The sequence below is a fragment of the Lithobates pipiens genome, unplaced genomic scaffold (assembly GCF_037356315.1).
Source record: "Lithobates pipiens isolate NorthernLeopardFrog02 unplaced genomic scaffold, aLitPip1_a1.2 Scaffold_16, whole genome shotgun sequence".
NCBI lineage: Eukaryota > Metazoa > Chordata > Amphibia > Anura > Ranidae > Lithobates > Lithobates pipiens.
In genome coordinates, this window is record NW_027507748.1 from 421,513,416 (window position 1) to 421,525,838 (window position 12,423).

The 12,423-nt window shown below is 42.4% G+C and overlaps 1 long non-coding RNA gene across 1 annotated transcript; it reads right to left on the bottom strand.

Annotated features, from left to right (window-relative positions):
* Positions 1–333: 333 nt before the first annotated feature.
* On the bottom strand, positions 334–10,895 carry LOC143984404 (uncharacterized). Its single transcript, XR_013274836.1, has 4 exons — positions 10,624–10,895; positions 4,859–4,999; positions 4,487–4,600; positions 334–778 (listed from the first exon to the last, which is right to left on the bottom strand). It is a non-coding gene; the product is annotated as an uncharacterized LOC143984404 (long non-coding RNA).
* Between the last annotated feature and the right edge of the window lie 1,528 nt (positions 10,896–12,423).

Consider the following 12,423-nt stretch of genomic DNA (forward strand, 5'->3'; position numbering starts at 1 on the left):
AAATACTGTGATTACCTCATACCCCAGGAGGGGGTGGGATTTCTGGTGAGTGCAGTCACAATAAGAGCATAGAAAAGTCAAGTATGCTTTGATCACTTTGAGAAGAGGATTTCAAACCAGCTTTTGAATTTCTTATTTTCTTCACCAGCACAAAGCACTTTATGAGCACAAATATTGAACTTTAAAGGGAAATCTTCCCTATTTTTTTCATTTATTTATTTGTATTAATTTTTATTCAAATTTCATTACCGTATATATTTTTTCACTCTATCACCTAATTTTCAGTTTTCAGTTTTCAGTTTTATATATTTTCACTCACGTTCAGGATTGATGTCCACCACTATGATGTTTTTTTACACATAACTGTATTTAATTAAGGTTTTAGGTGTAGGGGAGCATTTTGTGTAAACTATTGACAGCACATATTTTAGATTTTAGATGGATGAGACTTCACTTTACAGAGACTACATTTTTGATTTATATTTAGATTCAAATACATTGTATGAATTGCATGAGCAGCACCACATTTACTTTTATTTTCTTTCACTTTTGCTTACCCCACCCAGGTGGGTGTAATTAGTAGAGGCAGCAGTTCTGATTCTTTTCCTTTTCTTTTTCTAATTTTGTTTTTTTGCTGGTACTTTTTCCTTGCGCGGAATCATACACATTTATTTTGCCATGCAGGTGGCCACAGAAACCGCAACCAAGGTTTTGCGTCCCATGCATGTAAAAGGGCCTCTGTCTTGCAAGCCATTTGGTCTTTAATACTTCCTGAGTCCTGAAAGGAAAGATTCAAACTGTTAGATATGTGGGTAAGACTGCCTTTCATAATTACCATTTTTTCTGGCTCTTTGCATTCTCTTGGAATTGGAATTGATGAAATGGAAGGACCCTTGCCTGCAGTTTTAATAAGCCCCTGTGCATTCTATCTTGTACAGAAAGCTCTTTGGGTGCATCAGGAATTTGCTCTGTAGCATATGCTGCCTGAAAGAGACCTTCCAGGTCCTCAAATGAAAACAGGTACCTAGTTGCCTTTAAATCCTCACTCACCTCACTTTTCATGTCAAGCTCCTCACCTTCCTCTAGTAAGAGGAATTCTTTCTGTGTGGGCCCAGCCCTCTGTAAGGCAGGAACTAAGGCAGCGGGTAAGGCTGCTCCAAAGTATTGAAATGTGGCCACCACATCAGACTGCATTGTGGACATGAAGTACTTCTAGAGGGCAGAGGTTTCTCTTTCAACCAGGTTGTGAATGCATTTGTAACAAAAAGGCTTAGAATGAGTAGCCAGAATCGTTTCACTACAGTACCTGCAAAGCCTAGTGACATGGGAGGTAACTGTAGAGGAGGGTGTTATATCCTGGGCCATCTTGTTTGTACATGAAGATTCTACAAAAGGCTAGAAAATATCCAAGCCCAAGCCATCTGACTGTGTAAGGGACCCCGATGACTACAGGACCACTGCCTCTATTGCAAAAAGAGAAAGATTCGCCTCCCCATTGTCTTCATTTTTTCCATAGCCACAGACACCACCTTTCCATTATCAGAATCAATGAAAGGAGGCTAGAGGTGCAGAATATACTGTAGCTGCACTGAATGTTGCGTCCTCTGGTGGAACTTCTGTGTGCAACACTTCAGCTGTGAGCCATTTACCACCTTAAAAGAAGTCACTGTAGTCACAGGTACTGTTCATTTGCTGCCATAAATTGAAGATGCCCAGACCAGAAAGCCCCTTACCGCCCGGAGGGCCAATCACATAGTATCCACAGGCTCAATTTCTGGCTCCATTTTTGTGCTTACCAGGAGGCTGTGCAATCACATGCCCCACTCCGAGAGAGGCTTGGAGTGCATTGCACGTCTGCACATGCACAGGCGAACCAAGAGGTGATGGCAGACGCAGGCCAGGGCTTTTCTGAACACGAGCACATTGTCCCTCAGAGACTACTAAGCTCTACACCTGTCCTGGAAATTTTTGAAGCTTAACAGCTCAGAGTGCCTCAGGAGTCAGACTACTGTCATTTGGGGCCACGATCTTGGATCCAAAAGGGGGAAGCCCCACAAAGCTGTTTCCTCTTATAGATTCTCAGCTTCACCTCAGAGGGGGGGACCCTCATGCCCAATGGCCATCAGGTCATTAAAAAAACAATAAACGTGCTGTCCTGTGGTAGGAAATACAATTCAAATGGAGGGACGAGTGGGTGGGGTTTTTTACCTGCTAGTTCTAATTGTGTTTCCTGTCAGGATGGAGCCAATCATCTCTCAGTTTTGTTGTCCTAGAAGATGATTAGAGAACCATTTTTTTAATTTTGGATACAGTAAAAGAGGATTATAACCCCTGTCAGGATTTTGCCATTTGTATTTCACTGAGACGATTTCCCTTAATTTTGAGTCCCACAACAGGAAGTGAGAGCAAATCCATGAGATTGAGGCAAACTCTTGGTAGTCACCAGGGTCTACAGAACTAGTGTCCCCATTGGAAGATTTTCCCGCACAAAATATGGGAATATTCCTTCACTTTCGCTTTTAGTAAAAATGGTCCGCAGGACATATAGAGAGGGTAAATCTCCCTAAGGCCCCTTTTACATGAGCCAGACTCCACTATACTCCAGTTTGCTCAGCAGGGGGTCTTGCCTGCTATCCTTCACTGAGCAGAGCAGAGCAGGCAGATGGTAGGTCTGTGCCCACTCATATTAAGTAGAGCAGACACGGACACAGCCCACTCTGCTCTATGGGCAATCAGTTGTAAAAGGACTGGCTGGACCCCTTCAGTTTATTTTTTCCAGATTGGATTGGAGGTAGGTGGGTTTAAACAGACACAAGTCCATTTACATTGGCCGCTACATAGAGGAGAATAGAGGGTCTGATTGGATCCAATCCTCTTGTGTGAAAGGGGCCTAATAGGGGCACAGACAGCAAAAATAAATAAAAATAACAGGTGTTTTAATCCGTCTCTACTTTACCCAAAACTAAACTAAGTTTTGCCTTTAGTTATACTTTAACATTTTGGAAGGATAAATCAATGGCACCCTACACATTCCTTTTATGACCTGCTTCCTTTTGGTATTCCTAATGCAGTGTTAATGTGGCCCTTGGGCTGTATTGAGGGCGTCTCTAGGTTCCTATCAATATCTTCCATTTTTTTTTCCAGAGTGTCCCTTTAGGACCCAAAGAACTCAGAGCTGTCCCCTCCACATCATTGTTGGCCCATAAATGTGATTGGCTGCCTACCCAAAGAGAAGGTGATGGGATGGTTTGTGGCAGGAGAAAACTCCTAGCCATTCTTGGAGATCCTGGTACATTGGAAATAATGTCAAGGTGTGTGTAAGGCTTGGTTCAAACCTATGCATTTTTTGATGCTTTTTGCAGAAACGCAGGACATGTTTTTTAACATGGGTTCCTATGAAACATGTTCACTTCAATGCATTTTTGTGCCTCTGCAAAAAAGTCAGGGACTTTTTAAATGCCAAACGGTGCTTTTTTTGGCTTTTTTGGTTTAATAGACTTCAATAGAGACGCTGCAGGAAAGCGTTTTTAGCGTGTTGTGGGTGCATTTTGTATTATGTAATTTGCCCAACAACAAATTGGTCAAATAAAAAGAAAGCATGAAGAACACGCCAAAAACGCATGTTTGAAAACACGGAAAGCACAGCAAAAAAGCACTGCAGAAACGCTCAAAAGCCACATGCATAGGTGTGAATGGAGCCTAATATGGTTTCCTATGGGACAGATTCACATCTATGCTTTTTTTCAGCTGCTATGTTTTTGGAGATGGTCGGAGACTTTTTTAAATCCAAAACAGTGTTTTTTTTTGTTTTTGTTTTTTTACTTTTTCCGGTTTCAGATCAATGGATTTCAATGGAGAAGCTGCAGAAAAGCATGTAGTATGTTTTTTGCAGTGATTTTACCGCAATTTCGCGTTTCGCATTTTTTAAACTGCTTAACAACAAATTGGCCTAAAAGCATAAAAATTGCAAAACGTGTGTGCAAAAATGTACCACAAAAACCACTGCAGAAACGGATCAACTACATTTTTTTTAAGTTGCACATTATAGACCTGGTTCACACCTATGCGTTTTTTTTTTTTTTTTGCAGAAATGCACTACAGTCCATTTGTCATGGTTTCCTATTGGACACATTGACATCTATGCTTTTTTTCAGCTGCTAAGTTTTTGGAAAGGACCAGAGACTTTTTTAAACAAAAACAGTGCTTTTTTTGGTTCCATACACTTTAATGGAGAAGCTGCATAGACTTTAATGGAGAAGCTGCAGAAAAGCATGTAGTGCGTTTTCGCAGCGACTTCACATTTTATCTGCCCAACAACAAATTGGCCCAAAAAAGCATAAATGCAAATCGCGGTAAAATTTTGCGTGCAAAAATGCAAAACGCACAGCAAAATGCACTGTAGAACGCACCAATCACAAACTGCATAGGTGTGAAGGGTAGATTTAAAAAAGTAAGTAAATGTTTGAGTAATCAGGCACTGACGCACCTGACTATTTGCAGGTAACTCTGTGGATAATCATGTAATTCATGAATCCTGGCACTGACGATTCATTAATTCTATGAGTCGCTGCAATGAGTCATTTTTGCTGGACAGCTTGGTCTGCAATAAACGAGGGAAAAAATGTAAATAAAGGCATGGTAAATAATTTTTTTTTTTTTTTAAATGGAATTCATCTGTTCACATACTCAAATGAATGCATTAACTGTATACAGTTGCAAGAACACTCCCCCCCCCCCCCCCTTAATTTGTCTGTCTTAATTTTATACCGGCCACAATTAATTTGTATTCACCACAATTTTTTTAAAGCCCAACTCCAGGATCAAAGTAACCCCTTCCTAAATAGCAGTTTTCACATACTATGGTCATGAGATCATCCAGCTCTGAGCCCTTTTCCTCTCCATTTACTTCCTGAATGGGTGCTTCTTCAAGGTATCCACATCACTGCTGGCATGACAAAGAAAATTCCAATTGGCTGGCCACTCCAGTTGTCCTCCTTTCCTGAGAAAAAAAGAGAACATTGGGACTTTAAATGAGGCAATGACTATATAGCACAAATGTCTCCATCCCTATTGTTTGTAAGGGAAGGGGAAATGGGGGGAAAAAAGGGAGGTAATGGGACTTTAAATGAAATACATCACTAGGGTAGAATGAATCAATCAATATTGGGAAATACTATATTTATTAGTATAGATGGGCATAGTGCAAGGTAATATGATGTTAACTCAAAATCGCATAATATAACATTATTCCACATGATTCATAATAGAATAGCAGTATACCCGAATATGTACAAACATGATTGGTAATGGATAATTGATTCATGATATAAACAAGTAAAAACCCATGGTAAATGCATGATTGCTGTGACATAGCACCAGTAAAATCTTGACGCGTTTCGTGGATAATTTCCACTCATCAGGAGCTGCTGTACACTGGAGAAGAAAGTTGCCATTGATACTTCTTATGATGCAAATACAAGTTTCCTGGCTGTCATGTTTACCCTCTTTAGTCAATACTTTAAGTCAGGGAATAAGCCAGATAACTAACATCTTTGGAAGGGAATTGGCAATGTGTCTTAGGGCCCTTTCACATGGGCTTTTCGATCAGGTCCGCCTGTCAGTTTTTCAGGCGGACTTGATTGGACACTTCATTCACCTTTATGGGGCAGCAGGTGTCAGCGGTGACATGTCCGCTGACACTCCCTGCTATCCTATCCGTGAAAACCATACGGAAGGTGACCCATCTATTTTCTATCCATCTGGCGGATCAGATGAAAACAGACAGGCGGTCCATTTTTATCCAATCTCCCCATAGAGGAGAGCGGGACTCTGACAGGTCCATCTCAGCACAGTGAACAAAGACAGGCCTGTCATCCGCCTGCTCAGCGAGGATAAGCAGATCGATCCCCCGCTGAGTAAAACAGAGTCCCCTGATCAGACCGCCCATGTACAAGGACCCTTACTCAGCTGTTCCCTGTTACAGCTCCAGGTTTTAGCTGTGCAAGGCCACTGGTGTTCAGCCAATCAGAAACTGCTATTACTGCAGCCATTCAGATCCTGGGTGCTTTCTCAAAGGGTCAGGAAGTGTGCCACTTGGAGTTCAAACAAGACATCAGTATGCTAGCTGCCAAGCCACCCTATGTTCTGCAGTGATCATCTTGTGCACCCATATGGCTCCCTGCATCCCTGCACAATATGCCCCTGTGTTTCCCTAAGAGCTCCTGCATTCCTGCACCCAGTGCCTTCATATGACTCCTGTGTACACCAAGGGAGTTTCCAGCATTCCTGTACCTGTGTGTTCCTAGTGAGCTCTCTGCGCATCTTGAGACTCTTGCAGTCCTGTGTTCCTGTGCTCCCAGCGGTTCTCAGTCCTGCGTTCATGTAATCTTATCGCCCCAGTGCTACTTTCACAACTGTGTTCCTGTGATACCAGTACTTCCAAAGACACTCACTTGGTGGTCATGTGATGCTAACACTTCAGTGTTCCCAGAGACTCTCACTCCTGTGTTCTGTGATTTCAACACCCCACTCCACCCAGAGATTCTCACTCCAGTGTTCCTGTAATCACAGCACCCCAGTCCACCCAGAGACTCACTCCAGTGTTCCTGTGATCCCAGAACCCCAGTCCACCCAGAGACTCACTCCAGTGTTCCTGTGATCCCAGCACTCCAATCCACCCAGAGACTCACTCCAGTGTTCCTGTGATCCCAGCACTCCAATCCACCCAGAGACTCACTCCAGTGTTCCTGTGATCCCAGCACCCCAATCCACCCAGAGACTCACTCCAGTGTCCCTGTGATCCCAGTCCACCCAGAGACTCACTCCAGTGTTCCTGTGATCCCAGCACCCCAGTGACTCACTCCAGTGTTCCTTTGATCGCAGCACCCCAGTCCACCCAGAGGCTCACTCCAGTGTTCCTGTGATCCCAGCACCCCAATCCACCCAGAGACTCACTCCAGTGTTCCTGTGATACCAGCACCCCAGTCCACCCAGAGACTCACTCCAGTGTTCCTTTGATCCCAGCACCCCAGTCCACCCAGAGACTCTCACTCCAGTGTTCCTGTGATCCCAGTACCCCAGTGACTCTCAATCCAGTGTTCCTGTGATCCCAGCACCCCAGGCCACCCAAAGACTCTCACTCCAGTGTTCCTGAGATCCCAGCACCCCAGTGCACACAAACACTCAAACAACTGTGCTCCTCCGTTACCCTGTTATTTCTACTGTACTGCTCACTCTTGTGCACCAGTTTTTTCTGCTTGGTTCTTGCCTGCTCAGATAAGCCAGAGGGCTGCAACCTGGGAGCCATCCTATAGCAAAGCCCATCACCCACTGCGGGGTGCTCTGGCAAATGCCAGGTGGCTCATGAGACTCTGCACTTTAGCCCTTCTTAGGGCTCTCACCTCCACTGGACAGGCAGGTACTCTAGGTAGAATCCCCATTGTATCCTGTCTTCACAGTATTTTGTGTTGCCTCATGTCACGTCAGCTCCTGCTCTCTCTCCACATATCTCCATGTCCCAGGATCTATGAACTGAGGATGGGCAGATGATTGAAATGTCTGCCCCTTTCATTCATAGATGCTGTTTGATTCATAGAAGCTGTAGTATGACTTTAATGAATGGAACAGCTGGGTGAAAAGAGTGGGTATAGTCAGGTACTCTTTATGAGAACCCATGACACACCCAGTTCTATTAACCCCCACTGCACTGAAAGATTACAGCAGTGTGAGCAGAGTGTGGGGGGGGGGTATGCACAGAGGATAATTTAAACTGAAAAGGCATCAGCGCAAGGGACACATCCTACTGTCTGTAACTTATGCCCCATGTGCCAATTTGTGGTTTTTTTTTTTGGTTACACATAGACTTAGCTAAAATGGCTGCTAGTGCACATCATCTGTATTATATGTGTTTCAGATCGTTCTAGCAACATTAGAAACTGAGAAGTAGAACTTAGTCTCCTAGGCAATGAAAATAAGAGAAGTAGTCAGGACATCCTAAATTAGGCACACATATTTCCTGTGTATATGTATATTTATTGGCCAACAATCGTACCGTGTGTATGAGGCTTAAGACATCTGGCTGTTCTCACTGATGGGCCTGCCTGTGGCATTCCAAACTTTTTCTGATAAGAGATGTCTTAATTTGGCACATATGCCTGAGACAACCATTAAGCTCTAGGGAAGGGCCCGTTCCTGTGATTCATCAAAGGTCAGTAATACCATTGTCTCCCCAGCCTTGGGCAAATCACAGCAGTGAAAGCAATGGAATGTCTGAAGATACAATGGTCAGTCTTGATGGTGAATGATGGCTATAGGTTTTCGTGCAAAGCAAAAGTAACCATTAAAAGCCATTTATAATAGTGTATTATGTGTGCTAAGATTTTCTAGAAAATGTTGACGCCCACATACTGTTGGCCTAGGATCACCTCTGAACCTCTTAGCATTGCCTTTTGTAAAGCTGGCCATAAACTGGGCAGACTTGTTTCCTGCAACCACGTGTTGCAGGAAAGAAATTTGCATGATTTCCCCCATCAACACAGGCAGTATTGACAGGGTAATTAGCAACTGTTTTCTCCCGGCAGGGGGAGCCCATGATTATCGCTAGCAGCTGCTAGCGATAATCGCAAAAGAATCTGGTAGGCTGGTTCTACACAAATTGATCAATCAACTTGGTACATTCAGCCTGCCCATTACTGGTTCGAATCTGGGCTGGATCCAGCTGAACTGGCCAAGATTTGAACCATGTTTGGCCGGCCTAAGAGTCCTTTCACATGGGTGGTCCACCCAGCTTCATGGACTTCACCTGTCCGTTTTCATCCAATCCACCAAAAATAGAGTCACCATCCATTTGGATTTCACAGACAGGATCAGATTGGAAAGCAGTGGGTGTCAGACGACATGTCACTGCTGATATTCACCGCTCCATAGGCGTGAATGGAGGCTCCGATCAGGTCCACCAGAAAAACTGACAGGCAGACCTGATAGGAAAGCCCGTGTGAAAGTGGCTTAAGAATGTTAAACACAATAATGAAATTATATAAGATGTATAAGGGTCCTTTCACAGGGTCTTGTCCACTTGCTCACCAGGGGGAATCAATACGCTGATCCCCACTGAGCAGATGACAAGTCCATCTACACTCACTGTGCTGAGATGGACCTGTCAGATCCCCGTTCTTCTTTATGGAGAGATCGGACGAAAATGGACGGAAAATAGGGTCACTATCCGTCTGGATTTCATGGACAGGATTAGATGGCAGCGGGTGTGAGCAGACATGTCACCGCTGACATCTGCCCCTCCATAGGCATGAATGGAGGCTCTGATCAGATCTGCCTGAAAAACTGACAGGCGGACCTGATCAGGAAGCTCGTGAGAAAAGGGCCCAAGTGTTTAAAGGCAGCAATTGAGCCTACAAGTACTTGTTAAATGGAAGCCTACATATGAGGGCTACAAATTAAACTCTTTGCATTTCTGATATCAAACTCACTACCATCAGCAGGATAGAGGCAAAGAGTCTAACAGATGGGGTACATGCATTCAGTTTTCTAGCATGGGGAGGGTCTGAAAAATCTACCTTCATCTCCCAATTTAATATATTAAATATAAGTTGCTTAAAAGTTTCAACACCTTGTGGGATCTAAAGAAATACAGCTTCATGCACCTTGGTGTTAAAGAAAACCTGTCATGAGAAAAATATGTGGGCTGCCATTATTGACTACTTTATGAAAATGCTAGTGGCCTGGCTATCATGAGGATCGTTTGACATTAATATCTGCAGTGAAACTATTCACAACGTGAGAATTCAATCTTGAACATCTATGTTTAGCAAACCATCAGCTTATCTTTCAAAGTTTAATTGAGCAAGTTAAAAATTGAAGGTGGTTGGCTGTCATGCACAAATGACCTATATCCTAGTTGCCAGTCCCAGTTTTATGAAAAATCACCCCCCCCCCCTTTGAGTCACTAAATACAAAACATGTATAGAGATGGGGGAAATATGACAATCATGTCCTGCATATAGAGATGAAGACTGACAGTTAAATGCTGCATTAGTGTTCAGGGTTTGTGACTCAACTATTGAAGCCAGGCAACCTGTGTGTATATATATATATATATATATATATATATATATAAATATATATATATATATATATAAATATAAATAAATATATATATATATATATATATATATATATATATATATATATATATATAGCAGCTGCAGGACCCCAATTTCTCTGAAACTTCCAACCCCAGCATTTCCGGTCATCCCCTACCCTCTCCTCCTTTAGGCAATCCCCAAAACCACACTTATTCAGGGAAGTCTACCCCACTGCCACCTAAAAACTGTATCTGAGCCACCTCCATCAGATCCTCCACCTCAATTAAGATTGCAAGCTCAACAAGCAGGGCCCTCTTGTAATTATACAGGATTTATATAGCGCCAACAGTTTGCGCAGTGCTTTACAGTGTTAGGGCAGACAGTACAGTTACCCTACAGGTATTGAAATTGTACTGTCCCCTCCCCCCCCCACATTGAAAACTGTTAGCACTATATAAACCCCGAACAATATGCCAAGTGTGCTTCAAATTTGATAGATATCCATTTGTTTTCCTTTTATACTTACATGGGTCATACTTCCTAGTAAAGAGCGATCTCAGACTAACATTCATTCTTTCAGACAAGGAGACTCTCCAACCTAGAAATGAAGGGTTAACAAAAGCCATACGATGCTTGTAGCTTTTACAACAGCTGCACGTAAACATCTGTAATGATTACTTTTAGTAGCTCTAGGTTACGCAGTGTTGTAAGAAACAATATGCAACAGATTAGCATTGCGCAACTTCAGGCGATATCAGCTAAAGGCATTTTCAGAAGCAGCCATAACAAAAGGCTGGAAACGCCTTTCACTGGAAGGTTTTCACCTTTCAAGACTATAAGCACATCACCCAAAAGGCATTTTCAGAATGCATATACAGCACATCTGATAAGTGTCATAGGTACACTTATATAACATTACTTTAAAATGCAGGCAAGATAAGCTGCAAAACCCCCTAACCATTTGTTAAATTGTCAGATAGAGAAAGTGAAAGAACGGAGGTAAATGAAATTGGCTGTTTGCAGAGCAGTCATAGCCCCGGGGGTGATGCTGCATCTGCCGTATGTGGCCCTTCAAGGCTTTAGGCCACACAAGTCTCTCTGCCTTCGCAGTTATATAGCTGAATCTGTGCAGTATGTGTCATCTTGATAATTGCAGCTTTCATCTTTATCTACTGCTGCCTGGCCATGCCCTGAAAGCAGACTACAGATTAGTCATGGTGTACCTTTTCAGCTTTTCAGCTTAGTATGTTGCAATATTTACAGTCATGTTAAATCAAATCCTAAAACGAATGGAGAAACACTGAGCCCTAAAGCAAACACCTCCCATGTTGTAAAAACTGGATACGACATTAACCCAGAATATATATATATATTTTTTTTGTTATACATACACACACACAATATATATAAAAAAAAAAAAAAAAAGATATAATTTTTTTTTTCCCCACACACACACTTTACATTAGGCAATCACAGGGCTGCCAATTAACATACCCCTTTTTGCTTTAAATATATTAGTTGCCAAAGTAGGGGGCATCAGAGGGCTAATGCCTCATTTAATTTGCTACCAACATGTAAACCCTCTACTGTTGCAACTAAGGGTTAAGCTCATCTTTGTTCAGGATTTGGCTCCAGCCCCCTCCTTTCTTCCTCCCCATATAACAATGGCCTCCACGTGACAGGACACTGCTTGCAGACAGATCAACACATTCCCAAGAACGAACAATAAAAAAAAAAAAAAAAAAAAGTCCAATTTCGAACCCAAGCCCGGTTTAAGATTAGATATGCTGAAGTCAGATGCACATGTTTATGTATTGTTTTAGCTGGTGCATAAACTCCCCACCACCCACCTTGCTTAGATGTACAAAGCGGTTACTGCGTTTAACATACAATATAAAATTATATTAAGTTGCTTCAATAATTGCAGCCAATGGCAAAAATCATACATGCAAGTAGTAAACCCTTTAAAATTTTGAATTGCACCCACAACTACAAAATAATGTACACTTCAGTGATTGCATTCTACAGGTATACCAATTTCATGCAGAGATTGAGGGAGTGGAACTTGCCAGAAGGCATACCACACCCAGCCAAAAGCCAATACTATTATTTCTAATGTAACATTACAAGAAAATGTAAATTTAAATACAAGCAGTACCGTCATTGTCACCATGGTCAGCGAAGCACCAGTAATTTTTGGTAGTAAAGTAAAAAAAAAAAATAAAAAAAATCCCACAGTAAGCTGAGCTCCCATTGTGCTAACCAGAATTTTCTTCCAGTGCCAAAACTCGTCAGGCAACAATAGAAAAATACAAGAACCAGAGAA